The 12,665-nt window shown below is 32.9% G+C and overlaps 1 long non-coding RNA gene across 1 annotated transcript in view; it reads right to left on the bottom strand.

The window, feature by feature from the left end:
• The window catches only part of LOC107726075 (uncharacterized), a 17,313-nt gene extending 5,487 nt beyond the window's left edge, over positions 1–11,826 (bottom strand). Inside the window, exons 1-2 of the long non-coding RNA XR_001638219.1 lie at positions 11,765–11,826; positions 6,581–6,583 (exon numbers count right to left, since the gene is read on the bottom strand). This is a non-coding gene — a long non-coding RNA (uncharacterized LOC107726075). The remainder of the gene's footprint in view (positions 1–6,580; positions 6,584–11,764) is intronic.
• Positions 11,827–12,665: the final 839 nt, after the last annotated feature.

Genomic DNA, 12,665 nt, shown 5'->3' with positions numbered 1-12,665 from the left:
GTAGGGCTGGGCGATATAGCTAAAAAAATTATCAACGATATAATGTTTCATATCGTTCGGTATCGATAATTATTGACATTTTTAATAACCTTTTTAAAAGCAAAGAGCAATATAATTTTTTTTAAAATTTAAACACTGTATTTTTAAATGAACCCAATTTATTGAGACAAACAACAAAAATCAGAGCACGTGCCTATATCGTGCACTACATCGAACATTTTTTATATCGTTATCGAAGAAGGTGTACCGTCGATAAATATCGATACCGTTTTATCGCCCAGGCCTAGCTTAGCGTGAAATCTAGTCCACGTTAGCAGAGCTTTATGAAGACGCGTCTCGTTTCAGACTGATAAGGTTTCCCAATTACCAGCTGAAAAGGCTTTGGTGGTGTATCAGCTGTCAAGTCTTGTTGAGTTTGTGCAAATCAGTTTTGTCATCTGTTTTAATGTCAGTTTGATTTAGCATGTTATTATGTTTAATTGTACGCTTACATTATTTGTATACATTTAAGCAACCTTGTGAAAAAGATATTCTATAAATAAAATAATGAAATAAAAAGCCACTTAAGTGACTTAGGCCCTGTCCACACGAACGCGGTTATTTTTAAAACCACAGCTTTTTCTACGCGGTTTGGCCGTTCGTCCACACGCAAACGCAGCACCAGGTCACTGAAACCGAACATTTTTGAAAACTCCTGCCAGGGTGAAGATTTTCAAAAACTCCGGTTGCAGTGCTATCGTGTAGACAGCGAAATTATAGCATGCGTTTGCGTTTTCATGTGGACGGAGATTTTTTTTAAAACAGAAGAAGGAAAAACTCTGTTTATAAAAATACCCGTGTACGTGTGGACATGGCCTTAGAGACACTTTTAATGACTCTTTCGTAACACACTTAAGTACGCTTTTAAAAAGAGCACTTTGTAATAATATCTAATTAAAAAAAGTTTTACTTTAAAGTACATTTTGGATAATAGTTTTAGTCTTTTGTTGTGCTTTAAATGTACACTTAATTTAATCAGTTGACTAACTAAACCACAAGTACTTGATTACTGGCCAAAAAAGAAAAGAAAAAACGTACACAACTAAATTTAAAGTATAACACATTATACTATTTTTTCATTTAATTGCAATTAACATGCATTGAAGTGTTTAAAACATTACATTCATTTCACACAAGTATATTCTTATAAAGTATATTAATTCTGCAATACGTACTCTTTTTAAAATTATGCTAAAGTGTACTTTTTTCAAGAGTTTTACTTCATGCATTCCCTGGGAATCAAATTTAATTTGCTGAATTATTATAATTTAATGGCATTTTATTGTTTTTATTTAACAATATTTAAATATTTTGTATTGAACTATTTTATTCATAATAAATTGCATGTCCTGCCCTTTATCTTTGTAATATCAGTTCTCTAATATTTGTTCTTGAGTTTTTTTTTTATTATAAATTATCTTCTGTCCAGAGCACAATAACTGAGTTCAATGAATATATTAGATCAGGCTGCTTTTTTGTGACATCTGCCAAACCTTCACTTTAATGAAGAGAACACATTTGGAAGGAGAGCAGCACATATGCAGACTAAAGAGCAGTTATGGTTCATTCTGATTAGTTTGGAGTTATTTAACAATGCAGTTTGAGTTACACACACATTGTAACTGTGTTATTATTTTGTGTGTGCTAATTGCTGCTGCATTTATTATGTCAGAATAAAGTATTTTTGAGAGCCTTCCCATATGGCATGCATGCATGCATATATAAAATAAATAAATAAACAAATAAATAAATAAATAAATATTTAAGATTATACAAAAAATTGCCCAATTTTTTTCTTTCTAAAATATATTATGTAAATATATTTTCTACCTCTATGTATTTTGTTTGGCCATTTTTGTATATTTTTAACAAATATAGTTTAAAAAATGTAAGCATTTAAAACTATATTTTGCCTTCCATATATTTCAAGAAAATACATTCACATATGTCACATTTGAAGAAAACCTTATTTGTTATCTATAACAACATTATTAAATCATTGTAAATAGTAGGCTATTCCATCCACATTTGCATTTATCTTAAATGTGGGCTATACTGTAAGATTGCAAATGTATTGCAAATGTATTTTCTTGCCACTGAAATTGTACCTGTATTTAAAAAATATATATATATTGGTATATGATTGTAACTAAATGTATTTTCAAATTAAAACTATATTTCATTGAGCTTCACTGTTTTCAGCATATTGTTAGCATATATTTAAAATATATTATGGCCAGAAAAAATATAGTTTTTTGTCTTATGGGCTGCTTTGCTTTAGTCATTAACCTTGGTAATAGTTTAGTTTAGGGGCCTAATCTCACTATTAACTAGTTGCTTATTTGCATGCATATTACTAGTATATTGGCTGTTACTATTATTCTGCTTGACCATATTCTAGATCCCTTAATCCCTTAATTTAACAACAACCTTATTAACTATTAACAAATTAGGATTTTTTTTAGGTAGAAGTCATAGTTATTTGATAGTGAGAATTGGACCAAGTGTGACCAAGATTTCCTTGGGTTATTATTATAAGCCACTGAAATGTTGTCTGTTTAGGTAAGTGATATATGTATGAATGTGTGCTGTTTAGAAGCTGGCGGGGAGAATATTTTTGTGTGTGAAGCTCTTCAATGTGCATTCAGAGTCAGTGTGTGCAGGAAGACGCTCTGAAGTTGTTTTGAAATATCTCCTCATTGTTCCAGAAGTCTCTGTCACATTTTTCTTTGTGTTCGTCTGTGTCACGTCTGCTGTCTCACTCCAACTCTTGGCTCTATTTTTTGCCAGCCAACTTATTACCGGAGACACAGGTAGCAGCTCTTCACAAACATAATATTTTCACACACGGGTGACAATAATTGTGATCTCCACAAAGCATGGACGCCTTGTCGTGTTTGCAGGATGGCGTCCTCCTTGTCTCCTGCGAGGTGGAAGAAAGCCCGTGTTTGTGCTGCTGAAGATGAAGGCAGCGTCTCTGTCACGGCAAACTAAACATTTTTGATTGCATTTCTTTAAATGGCGCTTTTTGATCGGCTTGTTTTGAACAGATGTGCCGTTCCAAACAGATAAGAAACAACCTCGTGCCTCGTGCAAATGTGATGCCCGCAGCAGTCTTCATACTGTCGCCTTTCTGTTTCTCCTCGAGTCTGGCGGTTTTCATGTCAGAGACCAAAATGTAGCTATTCTTTCTTTAAAGAGTAATATAGGGGACGAGAGATTGTTTCACTGTTATGTGGGTCTGTTAAGCCAATTACAACTCTTAATATACATAAAATCTGTAGAGCGATCAATACATGTATCTTACGTGACAGTGTTACAAAGTTTCACATATGTGTTAATAGTTGTTAATTTTTACAGTTTATAATTTATATTTGTTGGAAAATGGTAACTTTTACAGTACCTGTTTGTTTTTTGCTGTGCAATTGTTTTATTGTAAAAAAATACCATAAGGTTTTAAGGTATTTGTCTACGCAGAAATTGGCTTTCAAAAATAATAGGAAATATTTACTAGTACACTGTAAAAAAAATAATTTTTCAAAGTTGTAAATAAAAAAGAGAGATGCAGATTTTTGCAGTACGTTTTACAAGAAAACACTAATTCAGTCTTTCTACTTTAAAATCTGACATTAAATTGGATTTGTTATCCTGTTAAGTAAATCCTACATTTAATTTGTGTTAATCGAAATAAAGCTGAAATAAAACGGTTACACTTTATTTTTAGGGTTTGGGTTAGGGTTACTTGCATGTAATTATGCATAATTAATTGTTATTATAACAGTAAATGCATGTAACGTGTAACAAGGACACCTTGAAATAAAGTGTTACTAGTAAAATATAAATAATAGATGAAAAACTTGACCTGAAATAAAATAAAGTATAAAAGTACTAAAATTACGGCAATTAAAACTGGATTAAAATAAAGCTAAATATTTATAATAAATTATATTAAATAATATATTAATGTATATTGAATATATTAAGTCATAAATTAAATAAATATTTTAAAAAGTAAAAATGACAAGCCCAACAAAATTTCTGACATTTAAACTAAAATTTTGAATGAAAACTAAAATTATTTAAAATAAAAGCTAATTAAAAATGTTAATAAATATTATGATAGTGTATGTGATACTAAAATAGCACTAAATTAAAGCTAAATATATTTATAATAAATTATATTAAATAATATATTAAAGCATATTAAATATATTAAGTAATAAATTAAATATTAAAAAAATAAAAATGACAAAAGCACAACAAAATTACTGAAACTTTAAAATGAAGCTAATTTGAAATGTTAATAAATACTATGTTAATATATAAATAATACTAAAACAACACTGCATTTATTGTATAGTGCAAAAATAGGTCTACTTTTGCTGTATATACAGTGGCTCAAAACTCTTAGACCACATTAAAACCACATGAATTCCAAATCTAATTTAAACCTTGAAATAAACAGAACCTTTTAGGATTTTTAAAAATGCAAAAGTAACAAACACTATGACAGTGTATTCTGTTCTGTTTCTAGGTCACCAATCAGGTGAGTAAATGAGTGACTTTGATCATGTGACTCTTTGTACAGACTCCCACTGAAGTGCAAGATCTATAAATCTGGATCTTTCTCAAATCATGCTGGAGAACAATTTGTTGTGCCAGTTAAAACGGTCCATTTTGTAATCATGCTTTTTGCTGCCTGTAAAGTCTCTTCTCTGTGTCAAGTACAATCTGTTCTGAGGAACGAGTGCCACTGCTGGGAAAGTCTGGAAAACAAAGAAAGAAATTGGCAAACCATGTCTGGGCTTCATGTTGACACGTCTGTTTGTATGACTTGTTCTGCTGGTTCCTCTGTCTGTCTTCAGCCTCACAGTGCAGGCAGATGTTTTATTCATATGAAGACGGGCTCTGCGTTGTTGGATAAATTGGCCGTCTCATGAAAGACTGCCAGTGAACTTGTCAGACTGCACAGGGAATTTCCAAACCCAGCGACCCACATTGAGCTAACGACTGGACAAGCTTCCCGCTGAGAGAGCAGAGCGCAACATTAAACATAAAAGCATCTCAATTCTTCAGAATGGAAGCATTTTAATAGAGGCGTCAACTCAACAATAAATCATTTCAACAAAAGTCAATTCATTCTGTAATAAACTTACATCTATAAAAAATAAGCCACTGTATGTAATAATATTACTTGTTTTTCTTAAGAGAAGCATAAAACAACAATATATACATATATACATAATGCAAAGACTGTTCTAATAACAGGAATTATTAGAAATTATATTGTTCCGATTGCATTGGTGGATGAGTGCAGCTGTTCAAAACAATGCTATTTTAGTATCATTGTTATATTTATTATTGTTTGTGTTAATGTTTTGAATTAGATCTGAATTGAATTACTACTATTGAATACTAATTAGAAGTGAATTAGTAATTTCATACTATTACTGTATATAATATATATTACAATTATTTATTTTTTTGTATTTTTATAAAATATAATTATATAATTTATTATGTGTTTTCAAGTTTTAGTAATTTTATTGTGTGTTTTAGTAATATTTATTATTTTTTAAAACTTTTTTATAGTTTTTTTATAAAGTTTTAGGTTTTAGTTTATTTAGTTTGTTTATTTTAATACTTAAAGTTAAACGAAAAAAAGCTATTACTGTATATAATATATATTACAATTATTTATTTTTTTGTATTTTTATAAAATATAATTATATAATTTATTATGTGTTTTCAAGTTTTAGTAATTTTATTGTGTGTTTTAGTAATATTTATTATTTTTTAAAACTTTTTTATAGTTTTTTTTATAAAGTTTTAGGTTTTAGTTTATTTAGTTTGTTTATTTTAATACTTAAAGTTAAACGAAAAAAATAATGAACCAGCTGTATGAACTATGTACGAAAGAGGATTAGGGCCAAGCAATAATAAAAAAATAAAACCATCTCGAGATTAAAGTCGTTAAATTTCAAGAAAGAACTTGTTAAATTTCAAGAAAAAAGTCTAGATAAAATGTTGAGATTAAACTCATTAAATTTCGAGAATAAAGTCGTTATGTTTCGAGAAAAAACTCGTTAAATTTCTAGAAAAAAAGTCGAATAAAATGTTGAGAATAAACTCATTAAATTACGAGAAAAAAGTTGTTAAATTGCGAGAAAAAAAGTCGAGATAAAATGTTGAGAATAAACTCATTAAATTACGAGAAAAAAGTTGTTAAATTGCGAGAAAAAAAGTCGAGATAAAATGTTGAGAATAAACTCATTAAATTACGAGAAAAAAGTCGTAAAATTTCGAGAAAAAAACTCGTTAAATTTCGAGAAAAAAAATCGAAATAAAATGTTGAGAATAATCTCATTAAATTACGAGAAAAAAAAACTCGTTAAATTTCAAGAAAAAAAGTCGAGAATAAACACACTCGTGTCATGTTCATTTCATCTCGTTGGACGGTGTTATTCAGCGTCTGCAGTGGGGTGGGTTGGAGAGTAATGCACTGGGGAGTAGCGATGATACGATCGACTGGGTTCGAGACCATCTTTTGCCAAACTTGCTTTTCTTCCTTTTCAAATATCACATCGGAAAAGTGGAAATCAATTGCTTAACGAGTGTTTAATAATAATGTATTAATTAGGTAGGTTTAGTGTTACTACAGTAAATCCATTGTAAATATTAATTTGTGGATTGAAAAGTATTCTAACTGCATTGTTGTCACACAGGGTTTCTCCTGTTTTCCACGTCAGTGTTGTTGAGAATGGCAGCGCGGTTTCATCTGCCTTTAAACTAGTTTAAATCACTGTGACATCTGTGGTTTGTATCGGAGAGCTCAGCTCCAAACTCAAACGCTTCTCACAGCGATGTTCAGTGGTCGCCTGATCGAGACCTGCGAGTAAACGCATTTGTTCTGAGCTCGCGCTGCGCTGTCTTTAGGCAGAGCTAATAATGATCCGTGCAGTGCGCTTCACACGAGAAGCACTCTTCTGCTTTCGGTGCGCTAAAGAAATGACAGCGCATATGAGTTATCAAATTGTTGTTGTCACTCACGTTTTACTGATACATCTGGCCTAAAATTTAGTGCTGTCACCTTGTGTTGACATTGTGAAACTGCATGATTTGTAAATTATGATTGGCGGGCCACATATAATAGCCTACATTTCAATAGACAAGCTGTGGGCCGTTTGAAATTCATCCACGGGCCGACTTTGGACACCCCTGCCATTGCTATTTACAGTGAAAATAGTTATATGTACTATTTACACTAAGTGACAACAGCAGCATTTTATGGTGCTATTCTATTTACGTTAAGTAAAAGTAGCAGATCTTTGCAATAAATGTAAATAGTAGCTAATTAGATGCTATTTATGCTTATAAATAGTGGCAGATACTATTTGCACCTCAGTATCGTTGTACATTAACAGGATGCAATAATGACATTGGTTTGAATAACAATTATTTTATTTATTGAAATTATTAAATAAATGCTGCCTTATTGGGACAACAAAGCCCTCCTTATAGCCTACATACCCTTAATTAATGCATTATTATTAAACACTCGTTAAGCAATTGATTTCCACTTTTCCGATGTGATATTTGAAAAGGAAGAAAAGCAAGTTTGGCAAAAGATGGTCTCGAACCCAGTCGATCGTATCATCGCTGCTCCCCAGTGCATTACTCTCCAACCTGCGCCACTGCAGACGCTGAATAACACCGTCCAACGAGATGAAATGAACATGACACGAGTTTGTTTATTCTCGACTTTTTTTCTTGAAATTTAAAGAATTTTTTCTCGCAATTTAACGACTTTTTTCTCGTAATTTAATGAGTTTATTCTCAACATTTTATTTCGACTTTTTTCTCAAAATTTTACTATTTTTTTTTCTCGAAATTTAACACCTTTTTTCTCGTAATTTAATGAGTTTATTCTCAACATTTTATTTCAACTTTTTTTCTCGAAATTTAATGCGTTTTTTCTTGAAACATAACGACTTTACTCTCGAGATGGTTTTATTTTTTTATTATTGCTTGGCCCTAATCCTCGTTCGTAACTATGAACTAGCTGAAATAAAATAAGCTTATTTATATTTAGTTTTATATTTATAGTTTTTGTAGTTTTAGTATTTCTCTTCTTTTATTTTATTTTGTATTTTATTTTAGAGTTTTTTCAGTTAATGTTTTTAATGGTTTTTCGTATTTATAGATTTTATTTTGTTTTTTTTAGTTATAGCTTTTTATTTTATTAATTGTAATTAATTTTATTTCAATTCTTGTTTTTAATGGTTTCAGTTTTAGCTAACATTGATGTGGTTAAAAACCCATTTAAAAAAAAAAAATCCCCCCAAAAAATCTTAATGTTGCTGTGAGAGTTTACCTGCATAACACTGTCATCAGCTGATTTGACTTCCACTCTCTCCCATTCCACTCACAGAAACACAATGTAGCTTTATTTTAATGTCCCCTCTACTTTAAGCACAGCTGGATATTATTATTACACCTCAAGAAATCCTCCTGCTCGTCTACAGATCTGCACTGCAGATACAATCAGCATTTGTGTGGTCAGTGCAGACTCGCTGAGCTCTGTAATGTCCGCAGACAAGCTGTCGGTTGCTACGAGCAGCTATTCGTACTGGGAACCTGTTACTGCGGAGGAATTTCATAATGGTGAAGAGTCTGTACAATGCCCTTTGTCTTCAAAAGAGACATACGTACAGCAGAAGGAATGAGGAATGGGCGAGCAGCAGGTTTTTGGGTGTCTCTGGGCGAGGATTTGCAGGCTGTTTCTGGGTGATAGTTTGACTGGAGGGCAGGATTATCAGAGAAAGGTCAGACCAGAGGCCAGTACAGCATTATTGTGTGAAGACTATAACGTAATTAAACGCTTTGGCAAACAGGCTGAAGGAGGTGACTGGTGGATCATACCGAAAGAGCCAGTTTAGTAGATGCCCAGCAGATCTTTGATAACATACTGTAGGCTAGACTTAATCCGGGAGATTTTGGAAGTCAATACGTTACATTTGACCTGATGGAGAGTAATCTGTGAGAAACTTTTATCTGTTTTGAACAAGATTACTGTGAAAGCTAGTTTGCTCAAAAATGAAAATGTCATAATTTTCTCTCGTCATGTCTTCCCAAACCCATACGACTTTCGTTCATCTTTGAAATACAAATAAAGATATTTTTATCAGGATTTTCAGTGATCAGAAATGTCATTCTCTTCAAAACTCTTCAAAATCTCATTGTAAAGCAAAAAGTAAAAAATGTTCCACTGGAAATAATAATAAAATAAATTAAATTAATTAATAAATTAATTACATTTTTTATTACAAAAGTAAGTAACAGACTATATATATATATATATATATATATATATAAATAAACTTTTAACTAAAATTAAAATGAAAAAAAAATGCAGACAAAAACTGATTCAAAATATTAATAAAAACTATAATAGTGTCTCAATGATAACACAATGCACATAGAGAACATAACAGATGGCAAACAGAAGATCAAACATGCTTGGTTGCTCACTTTTTCTTCATTTTTTTCTTTCTGATCACTTATAATATGGGTATTTAATTTTAAGGCATATAACATAGCATTGCTTGCAAACTTGGTCTTCAAATGATTACAATTCTTGCAGAAAAGTAATAGTTATTGCCTGGTGATTGGTTTTCATTTAGCAGTGCGGTTATAAATACCCCATTTATGTGTAATCAACACACAAACGGGCCGGTACTGCACCACCAGAAATGCATGTTTAAAATAAATGACTCTGCAGTTGTTTCTCATGACCAGTTTGAAATTGGATTTTCTTTTGTTCGGTAGTCTGTGAATGTGTTAAACCTATAGTGTGGCATTCTATCGGCATCGTCTCTTTAAAGATTCCTGCTTGATCCCGCACTTTCATTTTTGTCTTGCATGGAATCCATCTTTACCTATTTTATGCTGCCACTAGGAATATTAATGTAGGGTCTCTCAAAAAAAGTGGTGTTTCATCATTGGAGAGATAACATTGTTAGGAGCCCAAATCCAAACAATAGAGCTTTTTTTGACGGCCATCGCTGAGTTCGCAACTTATGCGTCCCACTCGGCTCTCTCTCTCAGATCGGTATGGGATATTAGCCGTCCTACTGGATGCTGATGAGAGAAACCAAATCGAATCTTGATGCACAATTTCTCCACACACGCGGGATGACAGCTATTACCATGCAGGATAACATTTGTTGTCGCTTGATTACGCTAATGAGAATGCACACAAATATGAACTGCTTAAATGTTATTGAAATTAGGCTTAATTGCTGATGGCACCTCAGGTTAATTTGTATTCCCTTGCCCAAATGTGTGTTTGTGGATGCGGCTGAGAGTTTGTTGCAGCAGGAGTTTGTCCTGCTACACGGCGAGGGTCTGAGAGAGGTTGGTGCTTCTTCGCACATAACCGTCATCCTTAGACAAGACAGGCCAGAGAATATTACTGTAGTTGTGGATAAAGGAGGCTGCTTTCGATTTTATTGAAGGATGGATGTCGTGAAACAAAGCAAAAACAGAGAGGGATTGGTGCTAAACCTAATCCAGACACTTTCTTGTAAAAAATGTCAGAGTTGTTGTATTTCATGTTTGTTTTGTATTGTTTTTCTGCTTAATTATTGATGCCGACTGCTTTTATTCCCATTGAGCGCTCCATTAAAGAATAATTAATTGCGGAGGGGAAAGTGCTCTTTGATTCCTTTCAGACAGAACTGGTGAGGGAAGGAAAGAAGAGCTGTTTGGCTGAGAACTGAGAGCACATGAAACATGCTGAATGCAGGTTTGGGGAGTAACAAAGCAGGGGAGATGGTGCAATAGTAAAAGTCAAATGTACCAGTAAATTTCTTCAGTCACAAACACTCTACACTCTTAAAAATAAAGGTTTCAATGGGAACCATTTTTAGTTGCCTGAAGAACCTTTCTGTCATCAGTTCTTGGACCATTTTTTTCTTAGTCTAAAGAACATTTTAAAGTGCCCCATTATGCCATTTTTAAGGTTCTTGATATTGTTTTGGGAGTCTCCTACAATAGGTTTACATGCATGCAAGGTCAAACAATGCTTTCATTTTCTCAAAATATGCATTTAATATTACCTCATTTTCCAACGATTCTCAAACAATTAGTTCGAAGCAGTTCTAAGATTCAGTCTCTCTAAAACCCTCCTTTCCGTGAGCCTACTCTGCTCTGATTGGTCAGATGGCACAGTCTGTTATGATTGGTCTACCGCATACAGCGCTTGTCGGAAACAATTCTTTTCCAAATTTTGAATCTATTATTTATCATACTTACATGTTGAGATTCAGTGGAGCCAGCTGGTCTATATAAACTGGGTACTGAGCCATCTATCAGGAGCAAGTGTTTTGCGAATCCCACGTTGAACTCCCCGAGATTAGAGAAGCAGTCAACAGTAAAATTATGCATTTTAGAGCGGGTCAAGTTGTTCGTGGCCGGCCAACGTAGAACAAAGGAGTGCATTATGCAAATGCGTTACCCCGTAACGTGTAGCCATCACGGAATTGGGATTTGAATGACTAACGACTCGTTTCCACAGTTCAGAGTCGACTCTTTCGTTTGGGAGACAATAACTTTATTTATCTTACACTTTCGGCTTTACAACTTTGCAGATTGTTTGCATTCACATACAGCTACATTAGACACTGCATAAAAGACAATATTCGAAATGGCATAATAGGGACACCTTAATAATCTAAAGAGCCTTTTCCCACTATAAATAACCTTTTTGCACTGGAAAGTTTCCATTCTCTTAAAATTATTATCATTTTTGGTTCCCCAAAGAACATTGCAGTGATCAGCCCTTAAAAGAACCATTTTTTCCCCCCTTAGTGTGAAGAACATTCTAAAAATCCAAGGACAAATCCAAGAACACTTTGTGGAATGGAAAGGTTCCATGGATGTTAAAGGATCTTCATGGAAGCATTGGTGCCAATAAAGAACCTTTCTTTTTAAGAGTGTACTGTAGAGTGTTGCCATGTATTCAGTACATGCTCAGGAGAGTTCCCAATTTCTGGGAACAACAACAACAAAAATTTAGGATACAAAAATTTTAGGAACAAAAAAATAAGGATTTTTGGGTTTTTCACTGTCTGACGTTTAGATGCCTTTTGAATGCACTAATATCCATTTTATCTCTAGATTGTTGGTTAAAAGTATCATGAATTACTTCATACAACTGTAACATAAGCTGGGTGCACACTGTACAACTTAAAATAGTCCTTCACTATTGTTCACTGAAAAACAGTGTTTTGAATTTACATGATTTAATCATGTACATCGGTCCCACATTAATCAATTAAGTTAAACGACTGTATTTTTTTCCACAGAATTTCAACAATTTCAACAATATTGCAACAATACTATAGCGAGAATAAAAGTTACGCCTTCTTTCTTTGCGTGAACATTTGGGCGGTGTTATGCAAATCTTCCCACATCGTGACGTAGACATGTGGGGGCGTGTTAGAATGAGCCGTTTTAGGTAGGCGTGGTTGACTCTTAACTTTTATAAAGAATATCTCTTTGGATTTGAGACTTTAGTCTTTGCAACTTTACAGATCTTCTTTATGCACCAAGAGCTTGTAACA

This window comes from Sinocyclocheilus rhinocerous, unplaced genomic scaffold (assembly GCF_001515625.1).
Source record: "Sinocyclocheilus rhinocerous isolate Xijiao unplaced genomic scaffold, SAMN03320098_v1.1 scaffold1297, whole genome shotgun sequence".
NCBI lineage: Eukaryota > Metazoa > Chordata > Actinopteri > Cypriniformes > Cyprinidae > Sinocyclocheilus > Sinocyclocheilus rhinocerous.
This window is presented reverse-complemented; position numbering and strand designations above follow the sequence as displayed.